The 14,621-nt window shown below is 48.3% G+C and overlaps 1 protein-coding gene across 7 annotated transcripts in view; it reads right to left on the minus strand.

Annotated features, from left to right (window-relative positions):
* The window catches only part of LOC126570067 (uncharacterized), a 28,049-nt gene that overhangs the window by 10,315 nt on the left and 3,113 nt on the right, over positions 1-14,621 (minus strand). For 3 of the 7 annotated variants that reach the window (XM_050227548.1, XM_050227543.1, XM_050227544.1), the window contains exon 2: positions 14,107-14,577. The gene's annotated coding sequence lies outside the window, so the exon portion shown is untranslated. Of the gene's footprint in view, positions 1-4,933; positions 6,556-14,106; positions 14,617-14,621 lie in introns of those variants that run through there. The other 4 variants (XM_050227545.1, XM_050227547.1, XM_050227541.1 and 1 more) reach the window with 3 other exon arrangements.

Below are 14,621 nucleotides of genomic sequence, written 5' to 3' on the forward strand. Positions count from 1 at the left end.
CCATCATCCTGTTAGCCGGCAGTGGCCCAATCAAGGCGCTGCAATCGTGGCGATTGGCGAAACAGTTGTTATTTATTAAAGAACGACAAACAATTGCAGCCTTTATCAAACCGAACATCCTCGAAGCGAAAACCTCCGTAAATGAACACAATTTTCCCGGCACGCTGAGAGTGAGAGTGAGGGAAAACAGTCACAACAAGCCGGTTAAACGGGTGCCAAGATGCTGAGCACAACAAAGCACCCGTCTTCACATTGTTCTCACCCAACCCTTGCTGGCCACAGACCGATCCTCGTGTTAGTTTGTTCAGGTGGTAATAAATTTTAAAAATACCCAAAACGCGTCCATTTTCAAGCGCACACATACAGGGGGGGATGGCCAGTGAACGCCGCGTGCATCCTTTTTGACATCGAACTGCTGTCACGGTACACAGTGGGTGTCAGCAACCTCCAACGATCTTGACCAAACTCGCGGCCAATTGTGTGAGATGGATGCATAATTCATGTGACGCAATTCTTTGCCGTTTTGTGTGCGTTTTTGCTTGATCCATCGACAATGCCGACGACTTTGCATCCCTTTTCGGATGCTAATATTTGACCTCAGCCGAGGAACATATAAAGGGCTTCAGCAAGAGACATCAGGTGACACACAACGTGACGAATGAATAGATTTATTTCACGCTTGCCCGTAGTGAACGAGCAAACAGAGACGTTGCTAGGCAATCCGCTGGAATAGTAACCAGCTGATCCGTTCATTGATCTTAATATCGATTCAAATGCTGAATTGCGAGTGCCACAATGTGAAAGACGATCACACCCCAATATTCCAAAAGCAAAGTCATTAAACTGCTCCCATCTATCCCCAGCCTCCTCACGTGCCGTTGGTGAAGAATGATAATTGAGCTGAAGTTGATAAGATAATTACTGTCCTCATCGATCAATACGGTGCCAAGATTAAACAAAACGGGGTGCGGCATGGATTTGGCGCATTGGTAACCTTTTATAGTGCATCGCTGCACCATTCCTTCATCATCAGTTACAGCAACACACAACAAATGTCACAATCGGGACGTGCTAATGAAAAGACCACACGCGACTCAACCATCAAACATCAAGGCCCCTCGGCGGGGGGGATGCCTGACGGTGCATTGAACGGACTCGTATAAATAGGCATCCTCATCCCGTTTGGCAACCATCCGAGCCAGAAAAGGTTCGTCCGTGCGCTTAAATATCCCCTCGGCTGCGACTCGCGCGACGAATGCGGTCCCCGGTCGCTCCTTCGTCCTTCAATTAAACGGAATTGAATTGCACTTTGAGGACACTTCTGGCCAAAGGTTGGGGCGTTACGGAGTGGCCCGTTGCTCCATTATGCCAGCACACAGAGGATCCTCTGCGGCGCGTGGAATAGTTTTTTTTTGTCGATTAAGAACAGAATGCCAGCCAAGGATAACGATCAAACATTGTTAAGCAATTCGACAACGCAAACCAATTTAAGGGTTTGCCGAAACGGCTGGCTACCCATAGGAATGGTGGCCATCATTATGAGTGAAGAAGCCTGTCTCTCGTCTTCGTCCAGTCCCAATCCCTCTGGGCTGGAGAGAGACTCGATTCCTGACTGAAGACACTGAAGGATCGATGCCACGATGGAAGAACGCGAGACTTCCGATTATGCTCTGTCTCGGGGCCATGGCTCGGGGCTTCCTTCGATGGGTGCATTCGTTAGTTCGCTAAAAATAGCCTTCCCCTCCCTGGCTGGCTGCTCCAGCGAAGGATGTCGGTACGAGGGGTTCGCGTCCACAGACAGGCTTTGACTATTTATCAATCGAGTCGTTTCGTGCGCTTTTCCATTTACCGTTTCCCAGGATGGTGTGCCTAATTGAATTTAAGTCCTAGTGCTAGCTACGTTCTCGTTCTCGAAGCTGTTGAAATAAAATTTGCCGGATTGAAGAGGAGCACGGCCGGCTCGCTGCCTTGCCACCGGCTTGCTAAGAATGATAATTTTAACCTGGCGTGCCGATTGGTACGGAACCAATGCACCAACCTTTGACCTAGTTATGCTCACAAAGGAACTGAACTAATCTTTTTGGGAGCGGTTTGCATCCTTGTGGTGCTGCGCTTAAGATGGAGGAACATCTTGCGCTGCAACCGTACAGCTTCAGCACCAGGGTACGTCTTATGTAGCAGCAAACTTGAATTATGCACAACGATAGCTTATGTTTTCTCATACGCTAGCATAAGCCCCCGGGTACCACACAGAAACCTTGCCCACTTCCTACCAGTGGCAGCTCAGATTGCAAAATACTTCAGGAATGTGCACGGTTTGCCTTAGGATGCAGCTGCTGCACATGAATCCTCATCTTACGCGAGGAAGGTTCTCACGCTAGGCTTCCTGCTACTATCTATCTAGTCCCCGACCGTCCGCGGATGACCGAAAAGGATATAAATATTATGAGGTTGGGCTCGAAACGTGGGGCTGGAATTTTATCTATGCTCTAGAACGAATGTTGGACCAACAGCACGTTACCTTCGCCAGTCGTGAACTTTTGTTGCGAGCGAGAGAGAGAGAGAGCATTGCATACATTATTAACACCACCACTGGGAGCCAATTGAAGCCAAAAGTAATGTGCTCCAGCTCCTTGCTAGGTACCGCACCACCATGATGCCCAGGTGCCCAGCCCTGGGAGTGCTCGACTAACAATCTAAAATTGAAAAGGAAATGACGTTACCCGACCGCACCCGTGTGGTTCATTGCATCGTTTCCGCATTATTTCCGGTTCCGGGAGTGCCCTTCAACGACGACGACGAGGGTTTACTGACGATTTGGTGTGCCAGGATATGAGATTGGCCCTGCTACGCTGTAAATCCTGAATCACGCGCCGATGGTGGAAGAACCATTTGTTTCTGAACCGGGCATTCTCTTCCGTTCCACAAAATTTCGATTTCACCAGCTCGTTTGTTTTCGAAAGCTAATTTCGCAAAGAGAATTTTGATTTATCGCATTAAGGACCTTAGTCTCTGTTGTGGGCTTAGCCCAGAAGCTTATGCCACTTAACGGATTCTTCCAAACAGTGCGCGCTAAATGGGACAGATTAAACAAATGGCCGGCACGATCAAGCCGGTTCTGTTATGGAAATATCGGAGGGCCACCAAGTTTCGACACGGTATACATGCCACAAAGTAACGTCCGTCCTGAACCGACGCCAAGCCGTCTGATGGCTCGGTACCAATAAACATTGCTCAGCCACAAACCGCACAAAAATGTTACAAAGTGGCGAACGCTACAGCACCGCATCTCAATGGACCATAAAGCGTAACTAAAGTTGGTAACTACGAGGGCGAGTTCTTACTTCACTGTTCAGACAATGTTTCCGCCTTGATCAGGAAGTGTACAAAATAAACAATAATACAGCAAATCGTGCAACTGCAGCCACGAATGGTGAGGAGTTTTAAAGTATGAAAAACATAAAAATTGTTTACCGATACCGAAGGGTCATAAATACTGGCCCGGAATGCTGTGTCATCAATATCCCACACTTATGTGTACGGACGGAAATCCATCCGGACTAGTGCGTCGCAGCGTAACTGCGTCGCTCAACGTTGTTGTTATGATATCTAATCTGGCACACCAATCTGGTGTTCTCTACTAACTGGCCTGTAATGTTGGACTGATTTTTTTTATCTCATGATCATACTGCCACAGATCATACAGACGACAAAGCTATCACAAAGCATTGTATACAGATTGTACATTCTTCATTCGCTCCTCGGAGGAGAACAGCGCTGGACCCTTATAAGGACAATCATACCTCGAGCTGATTGAATTAGACGAAACACTCCCGTCCTCTCTCTCTCTCACTTTCTTCGTGAATCAATCCTACCGCTAAGCCGATGGCGTAGCAGAAAACTTAATTTTCCATCATAGCAGTTCCCATTTCCATTAGCCAGCCAGCGGATGCTTTTAAGAGCGCGAAGAAACCGAAGCATCAGTGATGTAGGTCAACTTCTCTGTTTCCTGGCAGACATTTCTAACACCAGATAACGATGACGCTTTCCTGTGTCTTTGCAAAGAGACCAGAGCGCCCACTTCCGTGCAGCGCTGAGCATTCCACTGCAATAATTGAAGATGTAATTAGATGACAGAATAATTCAGCTTCCTTCCAGTGTCAAGATGAATAGCAAAAATATCATTAAACGCATTAAGAGCGTGTGCGTCGTTAATTCCGGAACATTCCAATCCTCTAACACGACTCCGGATGAGCAAGCACTACGCAGTTCCCATTGGGTCGTACAAATTCGTATTTCAATTGCGGTCATACTTATGCAACGATGAAATCTGAGTCAACTGAGGTGGGGTGACTGCATAATGAATGATGGATGGATTTGTTGTAACATAATCCACAGTCGCAGAACGACCTCCGCTACACCACCAGCACCTCCAGCACCATCCGACAAAGCTATGCTGTTGAAATAGAACGCCCAATGAGCGAACCATTCTGATTAACAACCTTTTCTTGCAAGCGGCCTTTATTATACTCGGCTTTCATTCTTCTGGAACAGCATACAAGTTACCGTTTCGATTTCAAGGTCCTCGCGCCCTCACAGCAACACAACCAACGCCAGAGAATGGTGTTCCCATGGTGACCTCATTCGTTTAGACCACGCCACATGTCGGACCACTTCTACCCCATTCGCGTTCTCTAGGCGGAATCGAAGCGAATAAGAACGCCAAGCGGTTGACACTACCCATGCACCGGAATTGCGCACAGATTCTAAGCAAACAACACCAGGGCACCGGGGATTCACTTCGATCCAATCAGCAGATCGAACGATCGATTGATCGCAAAATATGCGACTTTTTTTCTGTAACTTCGATTCCATTTTACGTACAAATGCTTATCACTAGCAAAATCACCAACCAAACGCTCCACATCATTACCATCGTTTGTTGCACAACCGTTGCCGTCGTCGTCGTCGTCACCGGCGTGATCATTGCCAATCGCGCACCGCAAACAGTTTCCGGCTTTACTCTGGCGGTTCAAACGGACCGGCGCTCACCAAACTTAACCGCTGGTCGCTGGGCAATTAGTGGCCACTGAACACATACACGCCACTGGGTTGGACAGCCTTTTGTGATTGTAATTCCGTCGTCGCCACGAGTATCGCGGATACGAAGTGTCGTAATTCGTTTCTCGCGGATTAGTTCGCACGAATTACATACAGAGACTATAGTCTTTGTGGCTGTCTGTCTGCCTGTTGATCATCCGATGAGCATGCGGCTGACAACGGAAACACACGACCGTAACGCCGTCAGTTTAATGATTTATGTTAAACAGATCGCGGCACTTTAAAGTACAAACGCCACCGAAAACCTATTGCCACTGCAACACGATCGTTCTCTCTCTCTATTGTTGATGCACTATTTAGATCAGCTCGAAGCGATAGTGTTGGCCACGGTTTTCCATCAGCATCGTACAGCGATCATGACGGACGGACGGCACATGCCATGTCGCAGTGCGTTCCGGTAATCACCCATTCCTTCCAGAAGCATTCCAAAAGGGGGCCGCGTCTTATCTCCGGCGTCCGACGGTGAAAGCGGCAGACAGATGACGGCGAAGTGGCGCGTTATCAAGTACGGAAGCACGTCGAGGCACCACAACTGCCATCGATAATCCGCGACCGCGTGCTAGAACACGTTTCGTTACGCTCCCGGTAACACAATGCCGAGACGATGGCCACAGTTACAGTAAGTAGCAGTGCACAACAACCGATAGCGAGATTTGAATTTATGAACGCATCAAACAAACTTCACACGCAAAGGAAGTACCAACCCGCCCGGGGGACACAAACAGGAGGACACTTTGCACAACATATACACACGCGCTTTTTGCCAGGCCAATGTTGTTGTTTTGGTTGTTTAAAAATATCCTTTTTCCCACGGTCCGCCACCACCGTGGCCACGCCTGCCAACGCGTAACGCAAGCGTAACCGACACAGATACACGCGACGCGCGACGAACGTAATAAGGCCAGGCTGCCGGGGGCCGGGAAACCTCGCCACGAATCTTGACGAGCGCCAAGCGCGTCCACCGTACCCCACCGTACCACCTGCACCTGATAATTATAAACAAAACAGCTGACGACGGCTGAAGAGCGGCGACTGACGCTACCAGCTGCGTCGCGCACTGGTTTTGCTGCGAATGGCGCACGATCTTGGATTGAATGCCCTCCCCGTTTTTACTGGTGCTCCGTTCACACAACACTACCACCCATGAGCAGCAGCAGCAGCAACTGGCGGCTTTATCATCGTCCGCGATCGATCGTGCTCATCACAAAGGATTTAGAACGTTTTGAATGGGAAGCGATCGATGGGAAGTGTGTACAACACGAAGAACAAAGCTTCCAAAACCGGTGACCACCAATCCACCAATCTGACCACCACCTGTTCACTCGGATCGCGGACGCGGAACAGAACCACCGACGATGGTTGGTTAATGCCCCCTCCGTGCTGGGCTTTGTTCAACTCACGATGCCAACCAGTCAAGTGTTCGACCAGTGCTCACCGAAGCCGGAAACAAACTGGCAGCATTGCAGACGCAGCACTAGTGAAGCGAATCGCTACCGAACCGGCGGCTTCCTCTCATCATCGGACACTCTGGCCGGGCGGGTGGCCCCTTATTTGCTCAGGCAGCGCACAGTGGCATCGAGTGCACACGGAACGGCGAGTGAATCGACGATCGGACGACAAAGTGATTCGGAAGAGAACGCCAACGATCGCCAGAGAGAGAGAGAGAGCGAATGTAGAGTGTTGAAAATGAATGTCGCGATCGCGGAGGCGATCTCTCGAGGCGAAGATCATGAGAGTTTGCCTTTATCTTCTGGCGAGATGCGTTGCTGTTGAGTTCATTTTGATGCTTTCCAACATTACGCTCGCCATGAAATATGTCATCCAAAGATATTTCAACAGTTTATTTGGAAATTGAACTGAGAATTTAATTATTTTTTTCGTCAAATTATAGTTCAACAAGGAATCTCCACAAACAAAACAAACGATGAAGCGGGTAAAAGGCAATGTTCCATGTTTTATGTTCCACTACGTGCACGTTGACGTCTTTCCTTTCACCAGCTGTCACCACAAACGGTCCTTTACGTAACCGGTTCCTAACGCAAACGAACCCATCTTTATCCATTTAAAACTTCCTTGACCTTAAGCGGTCCTACAATCCACTGGCAGGACAACGCTTGCGGCACTTCTCAGAGCCAGGCTCCACTTTCTTCGCTCCTCCTACTAATCGTGTGCCATGTGCCGTGGGTCTGGGGAATGGTTTAATGTATTTATAATTCCCATAAACATGCATCCCTCCGATCCGCCCCCCCCCCCTCTGGGGATACGTCGTGGCATGCAACGAATGCCAACATAACAGAGCGCAACACCAGCAGCGCGCATAACGAAAGTTGGTGAAGGCGACGGTCGCCATTGCAGGCTTTTAAGAAGCCAACCCTTCCAAGCTTGGGCACGTGCCCGGCACAGCAAAGGCCGCCCTTGAACCACGGGCAACGGAAGGCGGACAGGTTCAGTGACGGACAAACGGACGAACGGGCTAACGGTGTGTCCTGATGTGTCCTGGTGTGTGCGCGAGTACCATGCGCCTCCATATCCTCGGGGTCGAGGCCGTGTAGTGTGCCAGGCCGGTCTTAGACAACACAAGCCCGTTTTTGGCGCATGGTACCCACCGAGCAAACCCACAGGACACGTGCACCGGACCAAAGGGTTGCTTAATCGATGGATCTCCATCGTTGGGAGAGGATGTATGTTGCTTGTCTGAGGTTGTTTGTCGTTTTTACCGGCCACTGCTCACAAGCGATTTTTATTCGTTTCTGTCATAGGTGTCCTCGGCTCTCAATTTATTGTTAAATTAAAAACCTAAAACGTGCCAAGCATCCAGCAGTGAACCTGATAGCAAGTGTTTGCGAAGGCGAAATTATTGTAATTTCGTTGGACAAATTATCACAAATTAAGTTCTATTAAAAACCTCTCAATTTGCTTCATCAAACTCAAAGTGAAAGCGGTCTCTTGGAGAGGGGAAATCAAGATGATGGCACCACGATAACGATAGATACCACGCTATCCGCTATCACCGATCCACCAATCGGCTTCAGGGAAATGCTTCCCATCAAAGCGAATTTCTTGCGATACTTTGAAGCCTTTTAGATCTTGAAGCATCTGTTTGAAGTCAAACTACTTCACTAGCCAGGCGGAGGGAGCACAAATGAGAGCAAATGTTCCATTGTGCTCGGACCGAATGACCCCGATAGTTCTGGCCCTGGATTCTGATTAAATGATCAAACGCTTACTCATCATCAGCTCTAGGAATGGCACTAGTTGTAGTATGCAGCATTAGATAGCTATTAGGTAACGTGTTCCTGGATCTGGAATGCTAGAATACTGGACACAACTTCAACACTAATCAGTGTTAGTGTGTCCTGCTGTGGTCAGGGTCATGATGCGGTCAACCGTGCTTGAGCAATTATATCAACAGTTTCCTTCCGTGCTTCATCCTGCCTCGTACCATTGCGTTGACGGGCACCGGAATGTGCATCGCTGCATGCGGTGTGCATCTCACGACGCCACATGAATGACATATTACGAGACAGGCCCGTTGGCAGTACAGGTCACCGACGATGCGACACTCGACGTAAGACCACAACGTTAATCAATAGCAAGCGTAATCGTCCAGATTACATGTGTTTTGCGTTGGTTTTCGGGTAGAAGATGAGCACGCGTGTTGCTCCATACGATAGAGTCATTTAGAGCAAGTTATTATAACATTTATTTATAATGCTTTCATTTCTTAAACGCTACTAAACCGCTTTAAATATCGATCTCGACTAACGTGGAAACATGGTGCGACCGGAACGGCAAGCACCTCCCTCCCTTTGTTCGCCCTATTCACGGGCCCATTGTCGGAAAACGGCCGCACGGCGACCTTTTATTGGTGACGACACCGAAAACCCATTTCCACGGCGCCTGCCGTCGATTCCACCGTCGATGCCACCGACAAAAGAAGACGACCGTAAAGGTGACGCCAGGCTGTCGTGTAACTGAACCGGCAACCGGGCTCCAGGGAGGAGGTCTCACGGTCTCCACGGGCATAAGGCATACGCAGGAGCAGCCGCCACCGCTGGGGCAGCTACATAATCACGCACGCACACTCGTACGTCGGCGACGAATTGAGCGGAATTGATGGTCCGTGACAACAGTTTTCCGCCATTTGAGCTGGTGTAGCGGTGGGTGCGGTGGTGATGAATCCATTTTCTATGCAAAGCGAACTCATTCCCCTTACTCCGGTGGCCAGACACCTTGGCGCCACCGTGCAATGTGGTCAATAGGTTTGGGGTTAGCCGTTTAATGTGTAAAGAATTAGATAGAAAGATTCTCGATGGGTCCTCGGGGGAAGTTCGTTATTGATCGAAGAGTGATCGCTTTTTACAATAAACCATAATGGAGTAGTTAAGTTTTGTGATAGAAAAACGGGAGTAAAATATATCATTAATTGGATAACTTATCAATATCATTCCATTTCTTCGATTCAATAAAACAAATCTCAATGTCTACTTGATATCGCGGTGATGAATTTTGTTCGCAAAATTAGTAAGAAAAGATTCTTTCATAAATATCTCTGTTATTCGAAACATAAATCAACAACAAAAAGCTCCACAACAACAGAACAAATACACACCAGCGACAGCCAACGAACTCCATAAATTTGGCCGAGTTCAAGGCGAGCGCTTTTTGGTTGTCTTTTTCTCCCGCTTCTCTTTTGCTCCTCGCTGAACCCCCCCCCCCCCCCCCCCCCAGGCGCGCATATTGGAGGTCAGTGAGCAGAAGGGCTCGAAGAAGGGTCCTTGTTCGCGCAAACGCATTTTCCCGTTAGCCCACAGTCGAACGCTAACGGGGGCTGGGACACATTGTGCGTTCGGTAGTTGTCCGAAACGTCATAAAGTAAATTGGCAAACGGGAAAGTCAAATAAACTCAAACGCAAACAATAGTTTTATGACCCCGCCACGCCCGGTTGCCGGTAGTCCGCGAGAACACCACAGTACCACAGTTGTGTTTGGATTGGAAACCCAAAAGCTGGTGCGTGATGGTTGTGTTGGATGGTTATTTTTTGCGGCCTCAATCGATTTGTTTCCATTTTCGTTCCTATTTTCGGTTGCGGTGACCATTTCTATGGTGAATTATGGTGACACATTCATGATAAAAAGCGTAAAAAGAAGAGGTTCGTTACCGGTACCAGAGGCTATCGGTTTTCCCTTGTGGCTCAGATGGTTTGTATTTTATAACGTTTATGATTTGTGGTTATTAAACGATACAATAGAATTACTATTTATAAATTTCACGAAAGCGCAGCCCGGCCTTTTTTACTACTCGATTGGCGATTGATTGATTAGCTTTGTAAGCACAAAAGCTGTAAAAGTACATAAAGAAGAGAACGGCAGTCATTTTTATCTATTAACATCTCGAATTTCCTGGAGTAATAGCTCCATCAAGTTTATCGATCAGACATTCTTGCCAAAAACCACTTGGTGGCTATTTTCGTGCCCATTATCACAACCTAGAACATAAAGTTCGTTACACGCCGCCTGGCCATTCATCACACATCATAAACCGGGATGTAACACACTGCCATTGCCAAGGTCCTTAATTGATTTTATGCGCCGAGGTTATCATTATCACGTCTAGACGCGACGACGGTCCCAAAACACACCCCATTCTGTGCTGGTGAAATAAAGAAGCGTCAGCTGTTTATGAGCCATAGGGATTGGCTTTTCGGTACGCCTACGACAGGCGTCGGCTCTCCTGACCATTCTCGGTTGCGCAACTTCTTCATTAACGCTGCCTCGAACTTGTTCGGACACAACCTGTCACCATCGGTTTGACGGTGTTAAGCGCCGCCGACATGCTACAGCGAAAAACGCCTTTTTCATTATAACGTAACCATCAATCGGTAAACCCCTTCGGTTCGAACATGGTACCACAATGTTCGTTAAATGAAATGCGTAAAGCAGATGAGAATGGAAATACTTTCCGCGAACATTATGAATAATGAGCCACTTACGGCAGCTGTTACTGAACGTGGGGCTGGTTAAATAGTGAAAAGTGGAGCAAACAATGACATACGACACGGTATGCTATCTCAGTGCCACCATCACTGCGGTGCTAGTGGTCTAGCGAGAACATGAAACACATCCTGCCACGCTAGTGCGGCCCGGACTATCTGTTCATCGACCGGAATGGCGTAGAAGCAGAGGCAGAACCGTATCCTGGGTCTCCATTTATGCCAACGCTTTCGGGATGGCCACTGCGGTACGGTAGGACTTTCTCCCGCTCGCTTTTGTTATGCTTTTGTGGTATGTTCACAAGTGTTATGCTCGCATAACATCAGCCCTAGCGACAGACACAAGGCGAACGCGGGGGGGGGGAAGGGTGGAAAACGATGACCAATCCGGCTGGCGCCCCAGTGGGTGTGGTTGCTTGCCCAAGGGAGGCAACAAAACAGTAAATGATGTATCGTTAGCCGGAAGTTGTAGCTGGCGCCCGGAAGCTGGTGCCCGGGAATTATGCTCGCCGTGAAAGCGTGTCCTCGTTGTTATCGGGTAAATCCTGCTCATCTAAATCTATCTGTTTGGCAGCGTTGTGGCTCATGTAGTCGTCGTTTGTATTGCTGTAGCATAAACCACCATTCTGGGGCAGTAATTAGCTCAAGAGAGAGAGGAATGTTCTAGCTTTTTTTGTTTTTTTTTGTACTTTCCCTTTGCACTTTGGGTAACGTTCAGAAAGTGAGATGAAATAATTATATACCAAAACAGAAAAAAAGTAAAGCAAAAATGGTGTAGTTCAGTTTAGAATAAAGCAGCATAATATGTAAATGCAATTACTTATTCATGTATCGAACTTTCTACATTTTTAACCGCATTTGCCAGAAGTCTCTCAGTCACGACGTGTGCTCTCTCTGTGGAAAACATCAAAAACAAATCCTGCATACGCACTTCTGGGCTGCGGCACTCAAAACATCATCTCTTTCGATCAACGGGGTGCCCAACCAGGCGCGACTGCATTAAATTAACATGTATAAACACATTTGCATAAATATTGCGCTTCTCCGGACTTGCGCAAACAGAGAGAGAAAGAGCTCCCAAATAACCATTGCGGTGGTAGCACACAACACGAATCAAGTACCACTGAACTGACGAGTACGCGGAAATGCGGAAGGTCAAGTATGGGATGAATCATTGGCATGAGATTGGCCATTCTCGCCCAAAATCGCAACGAAGCGAAAGCAAACCAACTACAGACAGTTTTATGACAAAGTGTCGAACGAGCATGGCTGCACTTAGATACCGGGAGCTGAAGCTGCGTTTCGGTGGAGTCCATTGGCCAACTGCCAGCCACCATTGCATCGACGCGCAATGCTCAGTGTTCTCTGTGGAAAACCGTCACACTTTGCTCGCCATTCGATTTTCGCCAAAAACCCCAACACTGTCATCACTTCCACTTGTTTCGGGTTGTGTTGTTGTACTCGAAAGTGGTGGTGCTTCGGTGCAGTCCAATCGGTCCAATCGTCAACACCACAGCCAGCCACAGCTGCACAGACGTACCATACCACGTGGATGGTGGAACAGAGGATGAAAAATATATCTCTCGCTCGTCCTCCTCGTGTTCAGCGCCGCATTTTTTGTGGAAATTGTAGACAGAAGTTGCCATGTTGCAATGGCAAGGAGGCCCGAGGCCAGAGGGCGACGGTTGCAGTTGGAAAAGTTGGTCACACCAAAAATCAACAAGTACTCGGCCCTGCATTTGTCACAGAGCAACGAAAGGAACATCACCGGCGGCATGAGGAGGTTTCGCTCGCTCGTTCGTTCGTTCGTTCCAAGTGCTGCTGCAGACAAAAGCTCTGCAGTCACATGCATCACGTTCCAGTGCTTTCGTCAAGCCCCCGGGACCACGTGCGTGATGTGGATTCCAGGGAGTGGAAAAGTTGGGGAACGTGGTTCACTATACCCACTGGATGGAAAAACTTTTACCAATTCTCGGGCCATCTAGGCCAATGAAAGGAGCGTGGTGCTGACAGGTGATGAAGGGAGTGTACATGGCGTGTGAACGTGATTCTCGGTTTTCGGTGTGCCGCAGGAAAAACATCTTCGCTTTCCACCCACTTGCACGCATCAAGAATGGGGCTGGATTTTAATCGCAATTAACGATGGGTATTTTTGTTTAAAAAAACTGTAAGTTAAAAATAGAAATACTCCTTGGCATATACTAAACGCCTCCGCATAAGATGAAGAACCGGTTCTTGGATAGCTACAGGAACCAAGGAACCGTTTTACAGCCAGCCACCAACGGCCGTTGTAAAGCGTGTTGGTTGGTCTACAGACTGCAGCACCTCAGCAGGCTGGTGCGGTGACGATAAGGGAAATATCAACAAGCAATGCAGCGCCGCATCGCTGCATCGCAATCAACCTAGGTGCTCTCCGCTGGGCTCCGGAGAACAAGGTCATACACCAAGCCGTCATTCGAAAGAACGGTATCAACGATACACCCAAGAATGCACCAACCAATCCGCGGTGCGGATTTATTAATGCAGCAACTGGTTTAGAGCGTTCGCTTGCACTGTAATGCGCATACACTGCAGGTTCACTTCATCTAGAAAAAAAGCGGAAAAAATCGTCTCGTCCCCGTCACGTCCACCACACCACTGGCTGACCGAACTGGTTCTGTAATAGTTGCGGTGAACGGATTATGCAAGTGTCGGCACGGCTCGCCAGAACCAGCAAACGCTAGTCTGTAACAAACTACTTCACTGGTGAATTGGCAACGGGGCATTAGCGGACAGTGCGCTACACTTTCTTGCCAACTTGCCATCGAGAGCGTCTCAACAGTTACACAATTCTCCCGAAGGTGGACTAATCGTTCGGTTTCTAGTTTACAGCAAAACCTCCCATGTGGTGTATCCTTATAGGATGACCGGATTTTGGACACCGAATTCATGTAACCTACAACTAAGGCTAAAACCAAAAACAGGATATCAATAACATGCTCGGTATACTTACACAAACTCTGCTCTGAAACTGTGGAACGATGCTAGAAAACTCGGAACTGGCACATCCTTGACAGTTGGTTGAACTTTGAAAACCGGAGCGATACCTCTTCTTCCTTCCGGACGATGAGAAACCCTCGCGTCCTCCGACACTGACAACCGTTCTGCCACTGGCGACGACCTTCACGGACGACGCTTCACTCACGGAAAAAAGAACACGCGCAAACCGAGGAATCAAAAAGCGGTGGCGGTGGTAGTTTCTACGTTCGAACGAAGCGAATTTATTGACGAAACTTTTCGAACGCGAACCACGTTTTAAACACTATTTTTGAACTGCGGGACACGGAGCACGACACGACGGTCTTAGCAGCAGCAGGCGTTTGTTTGCAGGTGACCTTTGCGATGCTTCTGCTTCTGTTGGCACGGCTCCTACTACTGCTGCTGATGCTCCTTCACACCGGAAGACGAGCTGATCTGGCTACTACTACGAAAGTAAGCGAAACCAAGCAACAACGTGAGTAAACTGGG

This window comes from Anopheles aquasalis, chromosome 2 (genome assembly GCF_943734665.1).
Source record: "Anopheles aquasalis chromosome 2, idAnoAquaMG_Q_19, whole genome shotgun sequence".
NCBI classification, from domain to species: domain Eukaryota; kingdom Metazoa; phylum Arthropoda; class Insecta; order Diptera; family Culicidae; genus Anopheles; species Anopheles aquasalis.